Source organism: Pinus tabuliformis, chromosome 5_2, assembly GCF_031772625.1.
Source record: "Pinus tabuliformis cultivar Carrire ecotype Pingquan chromosome 5_2, CPIR1, whole genome shotgun sequence".
Lineage (NCBI taxonomy): Eukaryota > Viridiplantae > Streptophyta > Pinopsida > Pinales > Pinaceae > Pinus > Pinus tabuliformis.
In genome coordinates this window covers 851,662,394-851,675,886 of record NC_142306.1, presented here as the reverse complement: position 1 = coordinate 851,675,886, position 13,493 = coordinate 851,662,394, and positions in this window count along the sequence as shown.

The following is a 13,493-nucleotide window of genomic DNA, read 5'->3' as shown; positions in this document are numbered from 1 at the left end:
ACTACACAACCCGAAACAAACCAGAAACCTTATTCAATTCTAGGATCTATGGTGACTGTGCAAGATTGAAGAATCTAGAATAAGGAAAAATTTGATGTGGGAGCATGTGAGAAAAATCAAGATTATGTTGCAATGACAAAAAGAAAGTAACAATTTGGAAAGTTTGGTCCTCAGAAAAAGAAGAAGAACGTGGCTAAAATACAATGTTACGAGTTTGAAGAATATGGGCACTATAGGAGAGATTGTTCTAAGCTCAAGAAGGACAATAAAAAAAGAGGAAGAGAAGAAGCCCACATCACCAAGGAAGTGGAGGAAGACGAAAAGAAGAAGTCCAAGATAGAGGAAGTAAGAGATCTCTACTATGACTGAGATAGTCTTCCTCACCTAAGTTATTTTCAAGTTCCTAAGTCTTATGTTGTAAGATATGGCTATCGTAATTCACTAAGAAAAATATTGGGATTCATCAAGGCATCATAGAAGCATTGAAAGCAAGAGCCCAGGACATCATCATAGAGAAGCATGAAATATTGTTAGAATCTATGTAAGTCAAGGATATAGCTCTTGGGAATCTCATTGAAAACACAAGTGGCAAGGTCATCTAGTACGAGGTTCATCATACATCTGTCAAATGGAAACATATATTGATGGAGATACTTTATATCCTCAAGATTCTTTGATGGAATATTTATTAAAAGGTTCACTGATTAAGAAGGGAAGCAACTGTTTCATCAAGAATTCCAAACTTATAGAATTCATGGGATGATGGTATGATAACATAAAAGTGAAGTAGATTAAGGGGTTGAAGCTCTTTCAATCAAGGAAGCTGTTGCGGGAAGTCTGGATGCCCCAAAGGGAAAATGAGGTATGTGTGCTTACTTTTGATATTGTGAAAGTCATGTTATATGGTTGCAGATATCATGCTTTATCTTAAGAGCATGATCAAAAGAAAGGATCTCCTCCCTCAAAAGGATGCATGAATGCATGGGTCACACATTCACTAGATGAAATCAACATAATATGTCCTCATATGAAGCATGAGGTGGTTCAATACAATTGGGGAACTCTGACTAGATGCTCCAGGGAATGAAATGTGTGAATAAGGGAAGGAAGAGATTGTGGAATATGAAACCATGGTAAAGGAAATCAACATCTAATAAACGAAGAAAATTTGACTAGGATATCTCCATGGAAGATATGAAGATGGAGTCTAAAAAAGAAAGAGATCCTTGACAATATATATATTTGGGATATGTGTCGATGTGTATGCAGGATGCGAATGCAAACTAGAAGATGTCATGATGAAATACCATCACAAAGGTAATGTTGATTTTAATGTTTATTCCTTTATTTTTGAACATCTAGATAGGTTTATGTAGGGCTGCCAAGGGAATATCTATGGATGTCTTCCACCATCAATGCACATGTAGTAGGATGAAAGATCCTTAAGTAGACATGGCATGAATAAAGAAGCATGGCACAAAGGAAGGCCATATATGACATGATGGATCACTTTAAGATGAAGACATGGCTGACTAATGGATGGTCGGTGCCCTATGTAGAAGTCCCAAACATGAAGACTCCTAGATAATTAAAAGAAACACATGACATCGTGAAGAGGAGTTCTTCAAGCAGCTAGTTGTACCATAATCTCCACCTGAGGCACTATTGTAGGTCCCTATTTATGAGGGAGTCTGGAAACAAGTTTCTTACTTGGAAGAAACTTGGAAATTCCTAAGCCAAGAGGGAGATTGGGTACATTCCTTCCATCGGAATGAGTACGTTCCTTTATTGGAATAGATATGTCCTCCCTAATTAAGAGGGAGAGATAAACACATCATTATTGTCTTCACTTGGGAAGACAAAATGGAGGATTGGTTAAACATATGGCATTTGATATGCTTTTAGGATGAGCTAGGGAGTCCAAGATAAGAGTAATCGTAGAGGACCGATATTATTTGAGGACTGGGAATCCAAGATAAGAATAGTCTTGGTGGAACACACCCTGAGAACCCCGGTGGGGTATGTTTCGAGAGAGACCATGATGAGGGTGTATATACATCATTGGTCTCGCCAAAATTGTGCTTAGATCTTGTGGAGAGATAGAGTTGTTAGTCAAGGCCTTGCTATGTGAAAATGTTGGTTGATATGATGCTATACAAATGGGTTACCAAACCGGCTCTTCTTATGAGAAATTATTTAGATTGAGAATGACCAAGTACCATTATGAATACCTCCCTAGTTAAGAGGGAGTGTTGAAAAGTAACTAGGTTTGGTCTTCATAATGATGTGTAATTGTGATTTTATGCAATTCATGAAAAGAAGAAAAACAAAATTATTATTTGAATGTTTGTCTCATGGTTTTCATGAGAAAGGAGTTTTATTTTAGTGATGGTTCCCATTGTGAGCCTTTCGGATTTTTCATCTAGTCATAAAATTCAATTTGAGTCTATGTCATGTATGAAGGACACTTCTTGGGCATGTTATATATGTATATAAGCCCTTAAATAAGTTAAAGCCCTAAAATACCAATACAAAGTCACCTCCTTCAAGTTGGCTTCAAAAAGAATAATAAAATCTATACAAAATACACATCATCTCATCGTACTGTCATGCCAGCTTATTATGATGGAAAACAACTATAAATAGGGTTGTTGATACTCCATTTTAGAACATAATTTCATAGATGAATTAGGTCAAGGTTTGAAATAACATAACTGCAGTAAGTAGTGCGAAGTCACATAAAGGAATCCTCTCTCCAAGCGAAGAAGGAAAGAAAAAAAGACAAGTTGGTTTGGGTTGTTTAAGGGTTGATATCCATCACATATGAAAGAAGAAGGATCATCTGCTACAAGGGAAGCCAAGAATATATCAACCATCATAAAAGGACGAGTCATGTAAGAGGTAAAGTCTAAAGTGAAATCTGAAGTATAGCAGAAGTGGTCTCCATACTATACGAAGGAATCAAGGGTACTTATCATGTGCTAGGGTTTCTAAAGAAATCGAGAATTACATGTCTACAACAAGAGGTCGATGATCTGAAGTATAACCGAAGTGCAAAAGAAGGAAAACATTTTGACCGAGTATTAACTTGAGCTCAAAGGAGAAGCAATGGAAGATAGGCTTTGTGTCTTGGTCTTGGAGAGGTCAAATAGGTCGAGGATCTTGGTCTTGGTATTCGTCAATTGGAATCTCTATAAGAAGAAGAATTTGTTCGGGTTTTCCTCTCAAAGAGTGAGAGGTTTTGGCCCTGGATGATAGCTTATATTTTGTGTCTCTTGTCTCTTTATGGTTTATGCATTGGTATTTGTTTAATGAACAAGAAAACTAATAACCTATTTCAAAGAAGATCATTGTAGCTTTTAACCCCGTATAAAAATGACTTGTATATGAATTCTAAACACAAAAAAATAAACAATGGCGAGAGCATTAAACAAAAAATAGATATACATAAAGATTTTCCCCTGGATCCTAAAACCGGGACTAGCAGATTGATTTTTCATTATATTCCTTTCAATGTTACAATACATATATATTAATGTCGAAGCATCCATTAACCCCAATCCATTAACCCTAGATTAGAACATAACCATAGTTCCCTTGACCGGATCTACAAAATAACATGGATATAAAACCATCATGCCCAAAACCATGTGCGAAATCCATGCAAAAAAACCATAGGTAGGTCCACCCACCTAATATAGGGTCCAAAAAAAATTCGAGGGCGTTGCTGCCCCCTGCAAACCGCTCGACAGGGGTGGGGGGGGTTCTGCCCCCCTGTGACCCCCATACTGTGCTTGGCACAACGTACAAGGGGGACTACCGCCCCCCTGTGACCCCCCTGTGCATGGGGTAGTCGTGGAAATAATATAACACGCACCCAACAATATAAATCTTAAGAAGCAAAAAGCACTCACAAGCAGTTACTAATAGAAGAGAAATCACATAATTATTATGCCCAAGATTTCTCAACATGACAAAGATCCTACGATACATAAAATGATTCTATATATAAATATAAGTTTTTGTCTCTTCCTTTAGAAACATTTTGTATATTTTTATAATTGCAACATATATGCCCTTAATATCTACCAACCAGTGTATTAATTTATTTTTATGTAATATTCTCCTATTACTGTTAAATACTTTGCCTCATACATGCCAAGAATGGTGTGATTATGAAATATATAAGAATGGAGTATCACATGATTGATGCATTTCCTAAAGATAATATTATATAATATGGAAAACATGGAAAAAAGTTTGAATTCCTTAAATGTGAAATTAGTAGATATTGAATTGATCATGCAACATGAGACACCCTTCTAAGTTCTTCGTCATATCTAATTCCAAGTTTCAATGATTGTTCAAGTGTGAAAACATAACACAATTTAGGGATCATCATGCAAAGAGTAGAAGTGAATATGGTGTTATGTGAATGCCTATAGATGGTACTAAATTTAGGGGCATCAAGAAAAAATGACCCATTTTTAAAAAGGAACCTCGTAATTTTAGAATTTTAATGACAATTTGTTTTGAGAGCTCAAATACATTTATTCAGTTTGGCCATTTTTTATTATGAAAGATAACTTTCATCCTTTGATGTCAATAGAGAGAGCATGTAATATCATCATTAATTATTCCAAGCATTTATCTTTATAAATGTTAGTATCATATCTATTCATTCATATTATTTTGATTACATATTTTGCATATACAAGAAATTAATTATTTTGATTTTCAAATATCTAGGTAAGCACTAAGTTAAAGATATGGGTGTATATATTGATCCTCTTATTCATGAAATTTTAAGGTTAATGGATAACTTCACTATGTATGACATCTCTAAACCACTAGAATAAAAAAAAATTCAATTCCATGGAATAGTTACATTGACAATTCATGATGCTTCAAGGCTAACAAATTTTTGAGGTACGTAAATTGCATTCTATCCCTATTTCCTTTATTATGGCATGTTTTTTTTTAATATTTTTTCATTATTCTAATATAATTATATATCTTTGAGGGAATCAAACAAAGGGTAGATATGCATGTCTAGTATGTGATGTTTAGGCAAGTTAATTGCCTTAAATAAATTATTAACTCATCAAATAATTTACTTGTCAAACTGGGCACACCTTATTATTTCAAGGATATCATGCACTATCTATATAGGCTACACTTTTTCATCAAACATAGGTTCTTCTATAAAATTATCAAGCTAAGAATCCTTTGAATTTAATTTGAGAGAAAGTACTTATCTTTGTACCTTAGACTCTACATATTCATTCAATTTACGGAATCAATAGAAGTTCAAATAATGTGCTAACTGGTGAGAATACATGAGAATCACTTAAAGCAGATTCATACAGATAATCTAGAAGTGGTAGTAAAGGAAAGTTGTTGAAATACCATTTTGTGTTGCTACAAGACCTTCAAGTTGCTACAATACCCTTTTGTGTTATTGAAACACCTTCAAGTTGCAACAACACCTTTATATTGTTGCAACACCTCCAGTACCTAGCTACTACAACACGACTAGGGTGCAAGTGTTGCAACTCTAGTTATTACAACACCTTTGGTACCCCACTATTGCAACATGGCCAAGGGGCAAGTGATGTAAGTCCAGTCGTTGCAACATGACAAAGGTGAAAGTGTTGCAACTCTAGTTGCTACAACGCGATAGAGTTTAGTGCTCCAACACATTATTACAACACAACATAGTTCAATGTTGCAACATGTTGCAATGCAATAGAGTACAATGTTGCAACATGAAAAATTTGATGTTATAAAACCAGTGCTATAACATGCCCAATTTCGATGATGCAACACCCTAGCAGTTGATTGTTGAGGATAACAATTGAAATTTGGGGAAAACATGTACAAGATATTACTAGTCAACCTCTATCCATATAGTTATCATGAATGGATTGATCATCAACATATTAGTCATTTAATCACCCAACATGGGAAGTGACAAAAGGCAGTTTGCTACCCAGCAAGGAAAGGTTGACCAAAACAAAATATCAACTTAGTTTCCAACTATCACAACAACTAAAAGAGTCAGTGTTTGTTTGGTTTTACCATTTTTTGGTGAAATGTTTGTAACATAGAATAAGAATCCCAAGGATCTAAAGATCCTCATGGGTATCCCTCAATCCATTACTTAAATTAGGGTGAAATTAGTGTGCATAAGAACACCCTACTCTACCATGGTTGTTGCATCACACTTCCTCTCTTGAAAAAGTATCAATATTATATTCTCTTAGTTATTTTGGTTCCCCAATACCATTTTCTTAGAGGGGGAATTCTTACCTCACCTATTCCAAGAGATGATATTTATTTTCTAACTTTGAATTGGGAGGAGAAACAATTCTCTAGAAGACATAAAATTTGTCCCAAGTCTATCAGCAACACTCTTTCCTCTTCAAGTTTTTTTTGGTTGGTTTCATCCTCATTTATTTTCCTCCCCTCCCTTTTTATTTGTGGACTTGAGAGGAGTAGTTTTAACCCAGAAACTACCTATGGATGTTTGGGAAGCCAAATATACTAGGTTCTTACTTTGATCAATTTCTTTAAGAAGTGCCTTGAGTTGGTTTTCTAGAAGCTTGTGAATATGATCATCCCCATGAACCTCCACTAGATCTTGGATATCCACCTCATTATCATATATAATGATGATTTCCTCCTCATTGTCCAGAAGTTGGTTGTCCTTAGATAATCCTCCATCCATCTCCAGTTCCCCATCTTTCTATTAACTGTGGAAATATTTATTGGTTTTTTTTCAGAATATATTTGGAGTGTCCATGTTGAGTTTATCCCTTTGGGTCTCTGCTAAATTTTTAGCCTGAGAAGTCTCATCCAACATCACAGCTTCCTCCAAATTTGATAAGATGGAAAACTGTTATTAGAGATATTATCTTCCCATGATATGACTAGTTTGTTGGTTTCACAAGTAGTTTTACTCTTCTTATGAATCTTATTGAAACCATCCCCCCTTAGCTTTTCTTAGGCTTCTTCGAGGATTTTTGCGCATTCAAATGGTTATCCCTGGAAAAGGGGCCATATTCCTGGCATTTCCTGTAGCGAAGAGGGATATGTTCATAGTGTATTATTTGTAGCTACTCCTCATCTTGATGAGAAATATCATTAAATTTGGGAGGGATCTTTTGACATCCTATAAATTCATATCCTTGCATTAGAGGTTTATTTGGCTACTTTTGTGACATCTGACACTTCAACAAATTTTCCTAGAGAATTGCCTATTCCTTTAAGAATTTCATGTTTCTAGAATTCCTTGGGAAAAAAATATAAGGAAATCCAAACGAGGGCATAGGTAAAGCTCTCTTACTCAAGTGAAAATACAACCATCTAGTACTGAATATGCATCCCCAAAAAGTTAAAAAAAATAAGGGTGCTCCTTGAAAACCTTTTCCCCATCCTCTCTACAAGTAAATATGAGAATGAAGAAACCCTTCGAGCTCAACTTAATATCTCTTTAACCGTTTGTTTTCCAATGAGAATTAATCCACATAATAAGAGCCTTCTTGAATGGCCATTGTCCCTAGAATTTACCTATAAATGCATGGTATTTCATATCTAAATATTCTAACTAATTTTCACCAAGTTTACCTCAGATTTGGGTTTTGTGGTGTCTTTACCAAGCAACCATTCTTTAAACATCCAATATCCTTCTAATTCGTTTGCTTTGGGTCACATGTGAGCTCACCTACAGTTGTATCCTTCCCTACATGCCCCATCACCTAGTCCATTAAGGTAGGGGCAAGATCCCCTATCGCAATTGCTTTAGAATTCCGTGTTGTTGTGTCTATTATTTGAGGATCTTTACACTCATATTTTGGAGTTTTCATTAACTAAGTTCATTCAATGACCATCACCACCTCTTAAACTACCACCAATTGCACTAATTGTTTGCTTTCTTTCTCCTTGGACCACCCACAAAACCCTCACGTGGATTTGTAAGAAGTTTAACCTTATCTTATTGTTGCCATCACTCCTAATTGTCATTAATAATTCACAATTACTCATAAAGTTTAAATTGGTAAATTTTAATTGTTTTAATATATATATATATATATATATATAGATAGATATATATATATATATATATATATATATATATATATATATATATATATATATATATATATATATATATATATATATATATATATAGATATATTATGTCGTAAGGTGTCTCTCTGGGAAGAACTTTCCCAATTGCCACTCTACTCTCCTGTGCAATGTCAGATCCAACGTTAGACGATTGAAAGCTCTTTTGTGATTAGATCCCACTGCTTTAAATGTCAACTGAATCTTGATTTGTGCAACCATTCAACTTGTTGATATTCATTATAACCCATGAACATATTGCAGGTACTTTAGTGGTAAGGAATTCATCCCTTCCAGCTGTTAAAGTTCGTCAACAAGCCTCTCAACTGCCTAGAAAGGCTGCAAAGTAAGCAATACCAGTTGGATTGACATCAAAGGAAACGTAATAAAATCTATTGTAAATAACACCAAGGAAAGAAAGAGCGTAGTGTTGAGAAATGGCAACAAGAAATTCCAGTTTAACTTGTCCTTGAATTAAACTGTGAATTAAATTCGAATTCTATTCTCATAACAACTTAAAATAGTTAAATTAAGTTTATTAAACTTACTTAACTTAGGAAATTCGAGTTGGAAGTCTTTTGTAAGTCATTTATATGTTCTTCCTACTTTGTAGGAGTCCAGTGTGAGTTAATTGTGAGTTGTAAAGTAGAATACTTGGTTTCATGAGTCAGTTCAGTTAAATTAGTTCTCAAACTGATTGAGAAAAATAAATAGTGAGCTAACAATTAGTGGTGACACTAATGAACTCTGTTAGTGCTAATCTAGTTAACTGAATATTTACTCATCAGAAACTCATGCATGTTGATTATGAGAAAGACCCAGTTGAGACTAGAGTGCAACGACAATGTACTAATTGGTTTTTGATTTTTCTGAGTTGCATTGATAGTGCATGCAATCAGGAGCTAATCCTTGAGGGATTGCACATTTTTTAGAGGCTTTATTTCCCTTTAAATACAAGCTATCCTTCATAGGAATTACACATTGGAATAGAGACTTGGAGAGATTGTTAATTGGCTAAGACTTGACCTTGAGCTTGCTTATGAGTTGGAGATTGAATTTTTTGAGTGCTGGGATTGTTCTAGAGAGAACAAGCATTGTAATTTCATCTTGATTTATCGGATTAATACAAAACAAATAGTGGGATTTTGAGCTGTGGATTTCCCCGAATATTTATTGTGTTATGTGCCTTTGATTCTCTTCCTCTATTGATTATTGTTTGCTCGATATTTATGGGCTTCCGATGTAAAGAGTAGAAGTAGATTCTTGTCTCTTGCTTTAGCAAATTGCATTAGCTTGTGAATCTACAAGATTTTCTACATGTAGTTATTATTCAAGTACAAATATGTATATATCTCTCTTGTCTTTTCCTATGAATACGAATGCATGTGTAGTGAAACTGACGACAAATTCTTTGGCAGGAAGAAAATCAAAGCTAAAGAAGAAAGTCCACTTTGCCCCAAATGTGGTGGAGCCTCGATGCAACAATAAAGAATACATGTAGAGGAGAAAAAGCGTAGTTTCGAGGACAATGCATTCTTCTGAAGAAAACAAGAAATATGAGAAGTACATGGGCGTTTGGTACAAAGCATTTGGAAATCTAGACATTGACTAACCAGGAAAACCTTCGAGCTGATAGAGGAACGTTCTATAATGGTATGCTCTAGTAGCAAAAGAAGAGCATAGATAAGCCTAATTAACTATCAATTTCAGGGTTTTCATTATCTTTTTAAATTGAAACTTCAAGAATCACATATTAGTTTATTACAGAGTATCATTGGTTCAATAAACTTTTATTATGCCATGAAATTTTAAGATAATGAATCCCTTTGTATTGTGTAGGATCGTAACTGATATTCCTGCAACAAATTCAACCTCTTGTGGTATGTCCAGTCATGCATATATGCAAAATAATAATTATAATCCTAAGGTTTTGTTGTGATTTTTACTCTGGATAAAGGGCATGTAGTAACAATAAATGTTTGGGGATGAATGGATTCAAGCAGAGAGCTAGTGAGTTATAAGTCACCAAGGCCTACCACCTGTATCCATAGGTTCATTTTTGTGTTGTTCAAGGAGATGGGGCAACAAATAGTTTACCCTCCAAGTTCTCACGTCAATTGCAATACCAAAAATTTTGTACATTCCAATAACCTTGGTATGCGAATGTAACGATTAGAAGGAGACAATAGGTAGAAGATGTTGAAGGTTACCTTATGTTAAAGTATTTTACAACATATGTTTTTATTATATAATTGGTGAGCTCACTATCCTAAACATAAGACATGAATGAATCAGACATCCACGTTTATCTGTTGAACTGCCATATTGTGTGCTCTATGCTTTGTTCTTTTCACAAATTAATTGGGTAGAAACAAGGGCATGGATCCGTATGAACAAGACACTCTCATTTATTTGCTCAACTACCATGTTGTTCGCTTCACATTTTGCTTCTTCAGAAGTTAATTTGGTAGAAATAAGCATGTGAATCTTTATTTAGTGCAAACTTGTAAAAGTTCAGGTGTTTTTGGTTTTATAGTTACTGCAAAGTATTTGCCTTCACCTTCACTCGCTTGTAACTGTGAAGTGACAATTATTTTTCTTAGAATCTTCTCAATAATGTAAAAAAAATTCTAATACAAACTTCTAGAAACTTTGGTACTAAGTTTATAATTTTTTCCAATAAAGTATGCGTTTTCAATGTATATAAAGATCTTTTTCACTTTCAAAAAGCTTAATGTTGGAAATTTTGAAACGATTTATATCTTAGTGATAATTATGAAGTGACCTATGTTTTAGTGGGAATTTTGAAATATGCAACTTGTTGTAGAATGACAGGGTTTTATACAATGCAACTTGTTCTAGAATAATAAGACTTTATTCAAATCTTTGGGTAGAAAACCCTTATAGTGAATTAGGCGCGATAAGATTTTATCTATATATTTTCGTTGTATATGTAAAAAAAATTATTCGAAATTAAATATACTCATGCTTGGAAATTTTAAAATATGAAATTTATACTCACATGACGATTTTTTAATTTAAAAGTTATAATAAAAAATTGTTTAATAAATAGTTTTTTACTATTTTTTTTAAAGATAATTAATTACATTTACAAAATCTATTAAAAAATTATATTCAAATTTTAAAGAATATATATATATATATATATATATATATATATATATATATATAATATACACTTTCATATGATATTTTGTAATTTTCTAAAGAGTAACACACTTAATTTCATGTTTATAAAATTAATTAATTTACAACCTACACATCATTTGCTTGTTACCCGACCTATGGTTACCTAGTCTCTTCTTCCTCTATACCAGGGTACTGGAATGGCCGCTTTGACTGGTTCTTTCTTTCTCGGACTAATGAAATTACCCCGCATACATTCATTATGCCATTTAGACTCATCCTTTTCTTAGCCATAGCCCACCCATTTATTCCAATTATCACAGGCAAGCAACACTCATGAGATTGTCCATAACTTTCTATCCATAGTTATGGAACTCATTTTTTCGGTGAATCTAGCCATGATTCAGATGGCTAGAATGGTGAGTGAGCGAACCCCTTCATTCATGATCTGTTGCAATGACCAAGGAACGACTAGATCAATGCCTCATCTAGTAGTAGGAGTGTTTCGTTACAGAGTGACTTGCGGCCTGTTCCAGGTATAGCCAGACAACCCTGCAAGTTCACACACCCTACAAGTTTCAATACAATACCAATCTTTTACCCCCTCATCAACACCATTGCTCCCATGACCAGCTTACAATAATATACACTTTTATATGATATTTTGTATTTTCTAAAGAGTAACACTCTTAATTTTGTATTTATAAAATTAATTAATTTACAATTTTATATAATATTTATAATTATATATATTAATATTAATTTCTCCCTATTGATGTGGTCGAGACAATTCTTTAAATATTAATAAATTTATTTATTTACTATAAAATATAATAATATATTATTATATTTATTTCTATTTACATTAATTGATTGTAAAATAGTTTATATGTTATATTGTTATGATTTTTAATATTTCTATATAATTTATAATTTTTACAATTGAATAGAGTGATTTTAATGGTTAAAAACATGTATTTCTTTATAAAAAAATTACATATTGAAATTGTAAGGTTCTTTTTCACAACAACAAGGGGATTTCATACACCAATTTGGGTATCTTGTCACACAAATAAAGGAGTCTACTACACAACCCACCTAAAGTCTGAACTCTCTATTGGGGAGTTGTTGTCTGTTAACCTACCATTTAAAAATAATAAAATAATAATGACATCTACAAATTGGAAAATAGAAATAACAAAAAAAATATTTGAGTGATATTTTAATTTCACATTAGCTTTATACACAAGATAAAGTAATTGAAAGTTAAAAAAAAAAAAACTATTTTTTCTAATTTCATTTATGGTTATTTTCTATTTTTAGTATGAGTGAGATGTGTAATTTCTTCACTATTCAATATGGAGTTAACACGTGGGATATAAAAATAATATTGATATTACAATTTAGTATAAAGGATACATGTAATTAATTGGTATGTGGTATATATATTTTTATTGGAAACCTTGGAGAAGTTGCCCACATTTTGTGGATGGGAAACTTGGTAAACCATCGCCCTTGATTAATAAGCATGTTGGAACCCATGATCAACAACTACCTAGCAATGATCTCTCTCTCTCTCTCTCTCTCTCTCTCTCTCTCTCTCTCTCTCTATATATATATATATATATATATATATATAAGAGAGGGAGAGAGAAGGGGGGGGGGGGGGGGAGTGAGGGTGGGATGGGAGAGAGAAGGCAGGGGGGTGGGGGGGGGGAGTGAGGGTGGGATGGGAGAGAGAAGGGGGGGGGTGTGAGGGTGGGATTTTTTTTTTCCATTGATCCATTTTACATATTAACTCTATATTTGCTAACGGCTAAGAGGAATCAAATATCTTGAGGTGCAAGTCTTTTTTATATTGCAAAACTTGAAGAAATGTTTGTACCTAGATATTTTGATCCCTAATAGATTTGATGTTTATATATATACAAGCACACCACATGTCTCATTAATTTTGAACAACAAACTAATAAAATTTTTGAATGATATAAAAAAAAAAAAAAAAAAAAAAACAAACAAACAAACAAACAAAACAAAAACTTACTTTTATTTATTTTATATAATACATATATAGTTGATATTGAAATATTTTATAAAAACACACACGCATATAAAATTATTTTTTTATTATTAATAGTATTTTTTTAAATGAGACATGTGAAGTATAGAAGTAATTACAAAGCGCCCAGAATAGGAACCTCTCTACATCTCTGCTC